Below are 13,730 nucleotides of genomic sequence, written 5' to 3'. Positions count from 1 at the left end.
CCTGCTGGGAAATGCAGTTTCTGCAGCGGGCGGGGCGGGGGCGGGGGCGGGGCGGGGACAGGGGCGGGGACAGGGGCAGGGGCAGGGGCAGGGGCAGGGGCAGGGGCGGGGGCGGGTGGTATGCGGAACTCCGCTCTGGAGGGAGCTGGAAAAGACAGGCTTGGTGGTCCAAGACAGGCTTGGTGGTCCAAGACAGTTGTAGAAAGGGCGAAGCCAGTCTCTACTCTGATTTTGCTCTAGAGCCCAAGTCCTATATGCAATACTGAGGCAAACCTTTAAAATAGAGACAATCCTAAACGAGAAAAAGCCCGTATTTTCTTGGTTGCCAATTTCAAAATTAATGAGCCTTAAATCTGGACAGGAATTCGGAGAGCCTGTAGGAGGAGCTCTCACCGACCTATGTCTTTAGCGGAAAGCCTTGTAAAAACTCTATGGTTAGAAGAGCCCATCCTCTGCGCGCACATAACACCCCCAACTTCCTTTTACTCCTCTTTAAAAGCTTACTCTCCATTCTGTACCCCAAAGTTGTACTTGCTTTCTGAGGTGGCAAGTGCAGAATTGCAATACTCTCTTTATTTCCGAACAAATCTCTATTGCCGAAGGAATGCCTGGCTGATTTTTTTTTTTTTTTTTTTTTTTTGTGGTCAACACATTTGAGAGCTCCTTTGGGGTCCAGAGAGACCCGCCGATACCTCTGGGCTGGTGAGCAAGCAGGTATGGGGCCTAGGGCCAGCCATTTGAATTTGCTCTTTTAATCCCCAAATCAGAAGTTTGAGGGTACGTTTTCTCCCAAGTCCAAGCTTCTGTTCTCTGGGCTTTATTTGGGACCTGTTTAGAGTTTTTTCTTTTTCCGTTAAAACACGTTCTCCGGCTGTGAGCTCTTTTGGTACTTTGGCCTGATTTCCCAGGGCAAGGGACCGGTACTGGTAGGTGGCCTGTTAGTAACTGGGCAGCACAGCAAGAGGTGAGTGTCAGGCAAATGAGGGAAGCTTCGTTTGTATTTGCAGCCGCTCCCCAGTGCTAGCATCACCACCTCAGCTCCACCCCGGATCATCAAACATTAGATTCTCTTAGGAGCAAGACCCCCGTTGTGAAATGCACATGCGAGGAATCTAGGTTCAGCGCTCCTTATGAGAATCTAATGTCTGATGATCCAAGGTGGAGCTGAGGCAGTGATGCTAGTGCTGGGGAGGTCTGACTGCACACAGACATAACAAAACAATTGCTTGCAGACTCATATTAAAACCCTGCCAATGACTGGCAAAAGACATTAAGCTACATCTGGTGGTGGACTTAATAGTGCCAAGTGAGTTGATGTATTTCAGTTGTACATTAAGCTGCATCTGGTGGCATCTGATTCTGCATTATGGTGAGTCATACTATTATTTCATTATATATTACAATAAATAGAAATAAAGTGCACAGTAAATGTAATTAATGTGCTTAAATCATCATGACACCATCTCCCCCGCCGCCCCCCCCCCCCATCCCCAATGCATGGAAAAATTGTCTTCCATGAAACCGGTCCCTGGTGCCAAAAGGTTAGGGGCCACCGCCCTAGAGGATCAGGGTATTTCTTGGTACCATATTAGCCATCAACTTGATTCTTTTGGAATCGGTCATTTGTGTTGGCTATTTGGAACCAAACTGCCCCATCATGCAGCCTTTGGCCCACATCTTTCCAGAGTAGGCTGTTCTACTAGAATTATGCTGCCACAGCCATTGCCCTTGACCACTTTTGGACTGGACTCTTCTTAGTGGAACTGGCTGATATTAAGCTTGCAAGCCACCTAAGCTATTTAAGTTGTTGGAGTTGTTTAGCCAGTTTGGGCCCAGGCTCTAAAGAAAAGTGTCCAAAAAATGGGATCTCAGTTACTTATTTCCCTCCTCCAGGGTCTCCAGCCAAATTTGTGTTTAAAAACCATGGTCCCCCCTCATACATGTATTTAAGTAAATGGACTATGACCAAAAGTAATTTAGAACGTCAGTGGCCATTACGGGGAACTTCTCCCTCAATTCCTTTGCAATAACCATTAGTTCACTGCTTTCCCATCAGAGCTCCTATTTTAGATTCATCTTATACATTGTTTTTATCTTTTTAATTTTGCTCTTTTTTTTTTCTTTTTTCCTGTTAAGCTGTACCTGTTGTCAAACTAGAACACAAGTAGTTTGGACCATGCATTTTCCTTCTAGCATGGGACCGACACCTGGAAGAGGTCTTTCTTGGCATTGGGACAAAAAGCCTCTGAAATCAGAAGACCTGTTGATCAGGGTTGTTTTCAAAGATTTCCATCAAAAGGGGGGAATGGCAAAGTTAATGACAGACTTTAAGATAAGAATCAGGAGGGCCTGTAGGAGGGCCTGAGTTGGTTGTTACAGCTCTATAGGAAGAGATCTTTGGTTTTAATACCCGCCCCCATCCTCCAGCTTTCCCTTCCCCTCTATAGAAGAATTTCCTATGTTTACCCAGCTTGCTATGGCTGCACATATGGAATTGCAATCCTTTCTTCCCAAATACAAATCCTTTTTGCTAAAGGAATACCTGGCTGACTTTGTTTGTGGCCAACACCACGAAACTGTTAACATATTTAGCTACTCTCGGACTCAGTTATTTTACATCTGTGAAATGGGGATTTAAATGGTACCTATCATATGACTTGTGGAAGTTAAGCATGGAATTAATGTTAGGTTTTGTGAGTACTGCTTCATGATTGTCCCTCTGTGAGCTCACAGTCTGCCATCCACCAAAGCTATTCTAGCCTTAGCCACACCAAGAGACTCACAATGAACCCTCGATATGGTACTCTCCCTTGGGTAGACAGCCAGTCACTTGAATATAGATTGATTACATTGGGTTCTTTCTACTCTAGGGGGACAGTGATTCATCCTTTTGGAACTGCCAACATATCCAGATGTGTATTGGCTTTTCCTGACTACAGCACCTCCACACTGGCCCACATATCCAAAGGCTTGCAGAATTCTGAGTCACTAACATGGAATCCTGCACAATACTGCCTCATGTCAAGAGATTCATTTTATGGTAAAGCAGGTCCATTATCTTTGTGTAGCAGTCCACTTAAAAACTCAGTGGTGTGGATGTGGTTCCATAGTGTAGCAGCACATCGCTTTACATGCAGCAGGTCCTGGGTTCACCCCCCAGGGGAGCCACAGTCCATGGTCTATGGCCATGCCACCCTGCTGAACAAGCCTGATGTTTGATCTCAGAAGCTAAGCAGGGTCAGGCCTGGTTAGTACTTGGATGGGAGACTACCTAGGAAGATCAGGTGCTGTAGGCATTTTAAAAAATAAAACTCCAGTGGTGTGAAACAAAAATGATTTATTATTTCTTATGATTTTACGGAGTTTAGGCAGGGCTTAGCTGGGCCTGGGGCTCTTCTGCTCTAGGTGGTAGTGGCTGTGTTCACAAAATTGATTAGATGAGATTGAACTGAGTGAAGGTCCAAGAAGGCTTCCCTGGCTCCTCTGTGGTCCTCCATGTAGCCTCTCTGTACATTCAGAAGTCTAGTCCAAGCTGCTTTATACTATGGCAGCTGGCTGCCCCCAGGTAGAGAGGGAGTGGAAGCTGTCAGTCCTTTAAAGGACTAGGCTCAGACCCCAGAAAGTCACCATTATCTATCTATCAGTCAAAGCGAGTCAAAAGGCCAATATAGATTCATGGAACATGCTACCTTTTGATGTGAGGAGCAGCTTGTGTGTACAAATATGTGAAGAATTTCCAACAGCTGTAGCAGTATTGCCATATCATTGCTACCATTGACTGCTTTGTGAAATTTGTCCTTGCCCCACCCAGGGGCTTACCAGTTGCCATTGAGGCTTCACATAAACAGACATGTGCAACCCAGAAACACAGAGCAGTTATGTTCTATGGGGCAAAACTTAAACTTGGACCAACTGGAGATGTAATCTAGTGGACGAATTTGCCTCTTCCCGTACACACTCCCAGCCCCCACTGGCTATCCTGAGACACAGGAGTAGTCCATATCCTCTGGGAAGATCAATTTATAAAAGCAAATAAACCAGAGTTCCTGATACCAAATAGTAGTGGCCAGCTCATTAACTCACCCTTGTTTGTGCTCTCCCTCCATGCCTCACTCCTTCTGCCCCCATTCCTAATTCCCAAGGATCAAGACCCTTAATAAAGTAGCACATAAGCTTTTCTCTCAAGTCCTGCTTTCTGGGGGAACCAAAGCTAAAACAAAATCAAGAGACCTGCACTAAATTAATTTATGAAGGATGTCATGCAGAGAGAAAATTACAGTAAATGGCATTAAGACTCCTGGTTATCAAAATGGAAAATAAAATCAAATTACCTCCTTACCCCCTACACTAAATCTATTCCAAACTGAATTAAGGACTTAAATGTTAAAATTAAAACTTTAAAGCCATTAGAAAAAAATAAGAGAGTAACTTAGAGTAGGGCAGGATTCCTTAAACAGAACACAAAAATTACTAACCGTGAAGGATACACTTTTCTATGTTAAAATAAAAACTGTTGTTCATCAAATGCCACCATAAAGTGAAGACAAGACGCAAACTGAGATACTTAACACAAATCACTGACAAAAAAATAACATCCAAAACAGTGCTATGAAATAAGTAAAAGACAAACCATTCAACAGAAAAGTGGACCAGAGAAGAAAAAGCGTCTTAGACAATAAACGTGTGTAAAGGTGCTTTAATAATCGTGGAATGAAAATATAGCCGCAAGCAGATCATACTCCAAACCCTTGGGACTGACAAAGGCGACCGCAACCTCACGCGGCGCTGGAGCCCCAAGCGCACGCCCGCCCCACCGGCGTCTTGAGACCCGCCAGACCGCCAGGTGTGGGCCTGGGTCAGCCAGCCCCTCGTGGTAAGGGAACGACGGCCCAGGAGCCAGGCCCCCAGAGGGCGCGGTCAGATCCGCGTTGCCTAGCAACCAGGGAGGACTGCGAGGCCGAGCCAGCTCTCGCACGCTTCCGTCCCCGCCTACTGGGCCGGAAGTGACCCTGGGGGCGGTGCGGAGGAGCTACGCGGTGGCGCTGGGGGCGCTGGCGGTGCGGGTGAGAGGGGCGGCGGCTGGTGAGTGAGCGCGTCCTGGTCCTCCTTCACGCGCGTGCACGCCACGGGGTCCCACCTCTTCCTTCCTGACCCGGTCTCTGCCCCACGGCAACCCCGGCCGCTGGGAGACCCCAACCTCTAGAGACCCCGCGCATGCTCTCGCCCACCTCCCATCGGTATTCTAGTCCGTGCGTGTCGGTGCAGCGGCTTTGGTGGAAAGGGTGCAGCAGGAGCTGGAGCTAGGCAGCTCCGCTGGCCATTCCAGCCCCAGCGGGTGAGTCGTTCGGGTTCCCGAAGCCTGGCCTTAAGCGGCGTTGAATTCGAGCCCATTTCCCCCAAAGACAGGCTGTAACTCCCAGTAGGAAACTTCCTACCCGACCTTGCCTGCATAGTAGGTAAGCTAGCCATTGCTGTTTATGCTCGAGGGTGCTGCCTGGGATGCCTGAGAGTAATTAAAAATGTCCGTGAGAAGTCTCTCACTAGGGTCAGATAGTTACGTTCCCTTGTCAGGACGTTGTTATGCAAACTGACGAAGTAATCCAAAGCTCAGCTGATGTTTACTCATCTGTAGAGAAGATTACTGTGTATAGCCTGTCTTACTAAATAAAAGCAGCGCCGAGTTTAAAAGGGAAAAAGAACACTGTGGTCTCTGAAATAGTTCCCAGCTCCTCCATAATTGGCTGAGAGATGACAAGGAGAGAGTTTGCCCTTGAGCAGTCTGATAAGTTATCAGAGTAGGCAATTGCAGTTATTTGCTGTTCTTTAAGAAACCCTGTGATTTCAGCTGAGGCGTTTATGTGTTGTGCCCAGCTCCAGGTACCGGTGCTTATGTCTTTCTAATGCCACCTGTAGATTGTACCACTTCTTTTCATTGCAATTTTATAGTGAGCATACAGTTATAGCAGCTTAGATTAACTTCACAAATACTGACTGCTGAATGCTGGCCTGAAGAAGGTTCAGTTTACAGGAGGATACAGATAACAAGATAAATAGGCAAAATATGGATCGTGCTAGAGAAAATACAGAGTGGGAAAGGGTGATATAAAGGAAATGACCCTAACATCAAGTGGACATTTATTTGGGCATTTTATTAGTTTTCTGGGTCCTTGTTGCATTGATTGGAGCACTTTTGGTTTCAAGTGTCAAGGATCCATTAATGGTTCAACCTATGGAGGGATTCCACTGGCTTTCATACAGGAAAGTCCAGGGGGACCAGGAATAGATGGGGGCAAGGGCTTAAGGGGATCATCAAGATTCGGTAATGTGGCATGTGTGTGGGTGGGGGGGGTCTTATTAGTCTCCACTCTCTCACATACCTTTGCCCTGTTTCCATCTGTGTTGGTTTTTTTCTCAGGTTTCTGCATTCATCCTACCTACTTGTATTCGTTATCTGTTGCTGTATAACAAATTAACTCAAAGTTTAATGGATTTGTCCAAACCTATAGAGAATTTATGATTTATTACAGCAATCCTTTTTCATCTACAGATTCAAACATCTCACAGTTTCTGTAGATCACAAATTCAGGAGTGGCTTGTTCAGGTGATTATGGTTCAGAAACTCATGAGGTTGCAACCAAGCTGTTGGCTCACTCACATGACTCAGCTGGAGGCCACAGTTTCTTGATGGTTGTTGACAGGAGTGCTTATTTCCTTTTCTTGGTGGGCCTTCCAGTAGGGGTCATTTGCCCACATGGTAGTTGTCTTTCCTCAGAACCAGTGATCATGGAGATGTCAACGTAATTATGTCCAAATCTGTACAAAATTTTTATAAGCATATATTAGTGTTTATTCGAGCCAAGCAGAAGATACACCTGGAAGCAAGGTCGAAACAGACTGAGAAAATAGTTCTTAGAATGGTAGTTTGGATTTTCTTTTATGCATTTGGAATGAAGGAGGGAATGTAAATATTAAATGAAGGTGATAGAAAGCAAGGTGGGGATTAGATTACAGGATAGTTAGCAAGAAACAAGAGTATGTGCTCCCTTGACTGGTTAAGCCTCCAAGGGGTCTGAAAAAGGATGAGTTCTGGTATTTCGCAGGTGTGTCAACCTACATGCACAAGAATAATGAACAGGGTTTGCTTAAATCTTACTGAAAGTTATAAGCCTGGGGCATGACTACCCATCATGACCTGCCCAGTTAGGAATTTATGATTAAATCACCCTGTGAGGTTACTTTCCATCACTGGACTTGTCAATTGTATTACAGAACCCCTTTTTTTGTCTATAGGGTGGACAGAGGGGGGAATGTGGAAACCACAGTGTCTATTACGATCTACTTTTGGGATTCTAACAGTTACTTTGGCCACGTTCTATTTATTCGTGTTACTAAGTACAAAAAACTTCACCTTTAAAGGAAGGCATGTGGAAGACTAAACACGTTTTAAAACCACCATTTCACTTACCACTGTTGCGGGGAAACAGTGCCTACTCCCTGTAATTTCAGCTGAAGTTCTGAACCTAATCACTGTGAATCTGATTAGTTGACTAGGCTTGGGTAAGGCGGGGTCAGTCTCACCAGAATCACAGTGAGCATGTTGAAAGTGGATTTCTCCAAGGAAAACCAAGATTCTGTTATTAGAAGAAATGATGTCAGAGTGACCCCTACATCTGATTTATACCATCTATTTCTAATCAGGTTTCAATCGTCAACTGCTCCTACAAGTTGTAGATTTTACAGCACGTGGTTAATAAATGCATTGATAAACTACTCTTGAAGAAAAGTTTATGAGCAGAGTATGGCAAGAATTGGAGGTTATTCATACACGTGAATGTGTGTTTAATTTATGCCAGGCACTTTGCTTTGTCCTGGGAAAACAAAGGCATATGGGAGTTATTAGATAAAGGCAAGCAGAGGAACAGTGTGCAAAAGATTCTCAGCAGTGTGACTAGGGAAACAGGTGTTGGGCATAGAGTTTGGGGAGAGATGACACTAGAGGTGGCAAGAACCAGGTGGTCAGAAGACCTGGAGCCAAACTCGGGTGTCTGAGCTTTGTTCTAAAGCTGCAATTGGTCATTCAGGAGTTTAAGCAGGGGAATAACATTATCAGGAGATATTTTAGTATGCTGTCTCTTGCAGCATCAAGGAAAGAAGATTTGAGAGGGCTCCAGAAATCCAGGTGAGAAGTTATACTATAACCTAAAGCAGTGGCCATTTGGAAGGAGGAGCACAATTGAAGAGATAGATAAGTTAGAATATACAGAATTTGTTGGGTATTTCAAAACACACTGTATATCTCACTTGAAATTGATCTTGATAAAACCCACAAACAGCAAATTTTTGTTCTCACTTAGTAAAATACTTCATGGAGTTCAGATTGTCTGGATGTGGTGTCAGAAAGGAGGAGAGAGAATGAAGAGGGGCAGGGGAAGGGGAGGATGCTGATTCCTAACTACATAACCAAGAAGCAGATGCCGAGAGATCAAGTGACATCGTTAAAGTGGAGCTAATTTTTTAAAAATCAGAAATGGAGCATAGGAGAGAAGTACTCTGGCTTGTAGATGAAAATGATCAGCTCTGTGTTGTTAATTGTTGAACCTGGGTAATGGGTACCTAGAGCTGGTCGTTTCTACTTTTATGAATATTTAAACATTTATATAACAATAATGATTAAAAAGTAAGCAAATTGAAGTTAAGGCCTATTTGTCTTGAAGAGAGTTAGTCAGAAGTGACCAAGAGTTTTTATACTTTATCTTTTTAAGAGTTTTTGCTTTTCCCTTCCCCTTAATATAAGGATAGAAGTAACAGTGATTTGTGAGAGAGTCAAAGTTAATACAGTCTATCTTAGAATTCAAGAAAAAGGTTTACTCCACGTTATTTTCTGGATATACCTACAAAACTTATTCTATGTTACTTTACTAGTATGCAGATAAATGTTCCTCCTTAATTTATTTTTAGGAGGTACTGTGAGCCATCCTCGGTTACTTTAAAAGTTTTGCAGTACGTAAAGGAAAGGAACTGCTTATTGAGCTTTGTGAGTGTTGATTGCATATGCTGTGTGATGCATTTCCTTTTAACTGGGCACCATGACCTTAAAATTTGTTCTCATTTGAAATTTCTTTAAGGGTCTATTCTTTGTCTTGGGCTTATTTGCTTGGTGAAGAGAGGAAATAGTTGTTCAGATGTAAACAATTGAACACTGTAGCTATTGTTGTCTGACTTTTGCTTTGCTCAGCCAAAAATTCAGTGCTCCTAGTTGGATATTGTGGGTGTCTCCCAAATCCTCGTGTGGAATTGCTAGCAGAATACTCGGGCCACTCTTGGCTGTGACACAGGCCTCCTAATGTAAAAAAGATTCTTAAATCATTTGTATATATAACAGCCAGCTTTAGGAACAAACATTTGAGCACACTTAATATAAGATCAGTCAGTAATTACAGATCACGAAGTCTGCAAGACAAGACAGGCCCTGGAGTGAAAAGAATGATTGCATGTTATCGTGTTCATCCTCTTGTCTAGGGATGATCTCCATGAAGCTCTCTCCCCTCTATTTAACTGACATTTGCTGAGTATCTGCCAAGTGTTTGGCACAGGAGATGCATTAGAGTCCTGCCGCCCTTAAATAGCTCTCCCTAGGCTGCAGGAGTACTGTGAATGCTTTGAAAGGAAAAGGTCAAGTTCTCTGGGGTGGAAGGTGGCTAACCCCAGTCAGTAGTGCTGACACAAAGCTTCCTAAGGCTTGGCGATGCTCCAGCCAAGGCTTAGAGGACTGAAAGAGAGGTCGTCCCAGGAAGGAGGACCAACATATGAGAAGGGCTGAAAATCCATATTCCTTACTGGTCAAGTCATAGCACAAGCTAAGTGGGCGAAGGCAATTTGATAAAACAACACAAATGTCCAAAGAATACAGTAGTCTCCCCTTTTCTGTGGAGGATACATTCCAAAACCCCCAATGGATACCTGAACGCATGGATAGTACTGAACCCAATATATATCGTTTTTCCCCAAGACATACATGTCTATGATAAAGTTTGTAAATTAGGCTTAGTAAGAGATTAACAACAATAACTAATACTAAAATGAACAGTTATTACAATATACTATGATAAAAGTTCTGTGAGTGCAGTCACCATTTCAGGGGATCACTTGCCATTTAATATTTGCAGACAGTGGCTGGCTGCAGGTAACTGAAACCGCAGAAAAAGGAGAACTGTCCTTGACAAGATGCGTATTCTGCTCCATGTAATTCCTGTCTTTCAGAAAAGTAACCCAACTGGGTGCGAATTAGGGGTAAGAGTTCCCCAAAGGAAAGAAAGAAATCTCTCCTTTCACCAGACCTTAATAGAGGCTTTTGACCTCCTCAGTACTAGTGATAGAGTGGTGAAGTGATCTTTTCGTTTTTTCAACCCATTGGAAAAAATCCTTTCAGTTTCGGTTATTAGCTGGTGAAGCTAGATAGTAAAGTTAATCCATAATCAGAGCTTTTCCCTAGATAGCTCCTACATATTTTCTGTTTAAAAAAAAAAACTCATCTGCTATTTCCTCTAAGGCTCTCCTCTGCTTATTTTAATCTCCTTTTTTTTCTCCCTCTCTCTGTTTTTCAGTTCGCAGGTATACTTTTTTCTCTCTTATTTATTTAAGTTTGCAAGTAGCCTTGATTTAAATAATGTCTACTTTGTAAAATTGTCACCCTAGTGAGGTCAAGTAATGCAAGAAATCAATATTTTTTGAGTGGCAGAAAGCAGTTTTTGACTGTGCTAGAATTTCTGGGTACACAGAAGTGGGCCCTCTTCATTATTTCCTCACAGAGATCAAACTGTAGTACCAGGTTCTTAAAATTCTCGTATAGCACCAAAGTTATGACTTTTAAGACATGCAGTTTAAAATAAACACAAATTTTAGTTAGTTTAAACCAATTTTAAAATATGCAAATTACCTTTTAGATTGACGTGCTTAGTTCTGAAAATCTGATCTCTGGCTCACTGTCTGAAAATTTCCTTGAAAGAATGCTGTAAAATTCAAATTGTAAAAATTGGTGGGGAGAGGGGCATTCTTATTAAAGTACCCTGAAATGATCTTTTTTCTCCAAAAAAAGAAGTTATCAAATTTCAGTTTAAAAATTAGACCTTGTAACTTCATAATGTCTGTAGAATTGCCAGTTATTTGTTCTGGCAGTTTTCCTTCTGCCCTTGTTAGAATTTTTTTGTTTTCTTTCTCCATTAAAAAACAGAGACTTTTTTTTTTTTTTTTTTAAATTTTCTGTTCTCTCTGATTCAGTAAACTCTTGGTAGATAAAGAACGCTTAAAGAAAAAGGAGACACCTTTTATTTCCTTTCTGCATATGCTATCGTATTCCTGTCCCCTTGAAATGTTAATGAGTTACATAAACTGCTGTGTTTTATTGTTCTTCCCCATAGTCAGACTTTCCACCCTGGATGTGATAGCTTTTGTACTCCTGGGAGGACAAAGGTGGCAGTTGCAGTGGCCTTTAACAGACACACCCGCAATAGCCGGGCACTTCTGATTCCTCATATTTCCTTAGTGTCAGGGAAATAATCTCTTTGAAAAACCATGCACAGGGATTTTGTGTTTATCTCACTTCGAATCATTCTTAGAGTCACACCTGTTACCTTAACATATATCACATGGGCACATTTTCGTTTTCATCCCTCACACTTTTCTTCATTTCTTTTTTATTTTCTTTTAATGGACTTTAAGCCAAAATGTGGACTTTATAGTTATCATTTCAGACGTTGAGAATTGATAGGAGAAAATTCCAATCAATGACTGTCTAAAAATCCTATGACTCAATTTTTAATTTCTGTCCTCAATACCACTAGCTTGTTAAAAGTGATGGAAAAGAACATTGGATACATATGAAGTAAAGATGCAAATCTCTTAACCTCATGGTCTTTTCCTTTATTTTATTTTCTCCATCTGTTATATTTTCACAGCTTTTATGTTAGATGAAAAGTGCTTAATTTTCCATATCTGCAAAGTGTTCATTTGATTTCATACATATGTGTACAAGTATGGATTTCATTTTCCTTTTAAGATCTGTCGACTTGATGCGAACAAATGTTAACAGTTTCCTCGGACTCCTGTTCTCTGGACTTCTTACAATGAATTTTGCCAGTTTAGAGATAATGCATTTTTGTCCCTAGGTTGGACTTGGAGGAGCCTCTGTCTTTAAGTGGGCATAGTTATTTAAAATCCATATGCCCAGTAGCTATGGTTCTTTCCTATACTAGCAAATGAACCAGTAAACACACAATATCAAGGATATGGTTTGTCCAGATGTGTGGTTTGCAGATGATTCATTGTGGTATTAGAGGCAAAATACCTTTTAAATTTCTTACTCTTTATGTGAGATTCAACAATAGTTGCAATTAGAAACAAAAAGGAGGAAAGCCCTGAGATCACAGGCTTAGAAATTCAGTTTAGGAGGAAACCTCTAGTACTTTATTTTTGAGTCTCTTCAGATCAGGTCCTCATGCGTAGCCCGCAGCTCTCCCACCCCCATAACTCTCGCAGGCACAGGTGGTGCTGCTGCTTCTGCGCCAGGAAACCAAAATGATGGCTGACAATATCCATAACTTTGCCAAAGATGTAGACTTACAGGTTCGGGAAGCTGAGCAAATCCCAAACAGGATAAACCCAGAGAAATCTATGCCAAGACACATCATAATTAAACTTCTGAAAACTAAAGAAAGCAGCAAGAGAGAGTTGACATCTTACTTATGAGGAAATCACTTCAAATGACAGCAGATTTCTTGTCATAGACCTTGAAGACCAGAAGAAAGTGGCATAACATTCATCAAGGGCTGAAAGAAAAGAACCTAAAGACATTATCAAATGAAGGAAAATTAGTTTGTTGCCAGCAGACCTCTAAGGAAGTTCTTGAAATAGAAAGGAAACGATGAAAGGAGGAATCTTGGAACCTTGGGGAGAAAAAAACAACAACAACAATAGAAAAAACAAAAATACAAGTAAATGTAATAGACTTTTCTTCTCTTGAGTTTTCTAAATTACGTTTGATGGTTGAAGCAAAAAGTATAATGTTGATGTGTTTCTCAACATATGTAAAGGAAATATTTTATACAGTTATACACAGGGGTAGGTAAAAGGATTTAAAGGGAGGTACGGTTTCTGTGCTTCACTCAAAGTAATAAAATGCTGACACCAGAAAGTCGCAATAAAGTAGGTATGTCTAATGTAATACCCAGAGGAAAATTAAGTCGAATGAATTCTGAATAACATTCACGTAATCCACAGAAAGTCAGGAAAAAAAGAACCAAGAAACAAAAAAATAGAGAAGAAACAAAACTAAAAGGCAGATTAAAGGCCTAACATATCTATAATTTCTTTGGAAGTAAATGGTCTGAAAATAAAAGACAGGTTGGCAGAGTGGATTTTTAAAAATATTATCCACATATTGTCTAAAAGAAACCTACTTTAAATATAATGAAACAGATAAATTGAAAGTAAAAGATTGGAAACATACACCATGTAGACATTAATCAAAAGAAGATAATAACTTTATTAATATTAGAGTAGACTTCAGAGCAAGAAAATTACTAGGGGCAGAGTGGGACATTGGATAATGATAAAAGGGCCAACCCACTGAGAAAATACAACAGTTCTAAATATGCACACCACAACAGCAGGGCTGCAGTGTCTTTAAAAACTAAACATATAATTAGCATACACTTTGGCAGCTACACTGCTCA

The 13,730-nt window shown here is 41.7% G+C and overlaps 1 protein-coding gene and 1 long non-coding RNA gene across 4 annotated transcripts in view; both read left to right on the top strand.

Annotated features, from left to right (window-relative positions):
- The first annotated feature begins 131 nt into the window (after positions 1-131).
- LOC118606417 lies at positions 132-2,535 on the top strand. Its single transcript, XR_004952373.1, has 2 exons — positions 132-1,369; positions 2,137-2,535. It is a non-coding gene; the product is annotated as an uncharacterized LOC118606417 (long non-coding RNA).
- Positions 2,536-4,980: 2,445 nt separating this feature from the next.
- The window catches only part of FAM234A (family with sequence similarity 234 member A), a 23,910-nt gene continuing 15,160 nt past the window's right edge, over positions 4,981-13,730 (top strand). For 2 of the 3 annotated variants that reach the window (XM_036225816.1, XM_016136751.2), the window contains exon 1: positions 4,981-5,082. The gene's annotated coding sequence lies outside the window, so the exon portion shown is untranslated. The other variant, XM_016136749.2, reaches the window with a different exon arrangement.

This window comes from Rousettus aegyptiacus, unplaced genomic scaffold (genome assembly GCF_014176215.1).
Source record: "Rousettus aegyptiacus isolate mRouAeg1 unplaced genomic scaffold, mRouAeg1.p scaffold_m13_p_8, whole genome shotgun sequence".
NCBI classification, from domain to species: domain Eukaryota; kingdom Metazoa; phylum Chordata; class Mammalia; order Chiroptera; family Pteropodidae; genus Rousettus; species Rousettus aegyptiacus.
This window is presented reverse-complemented; position numbering and strand designations above follow the sequence as displayed.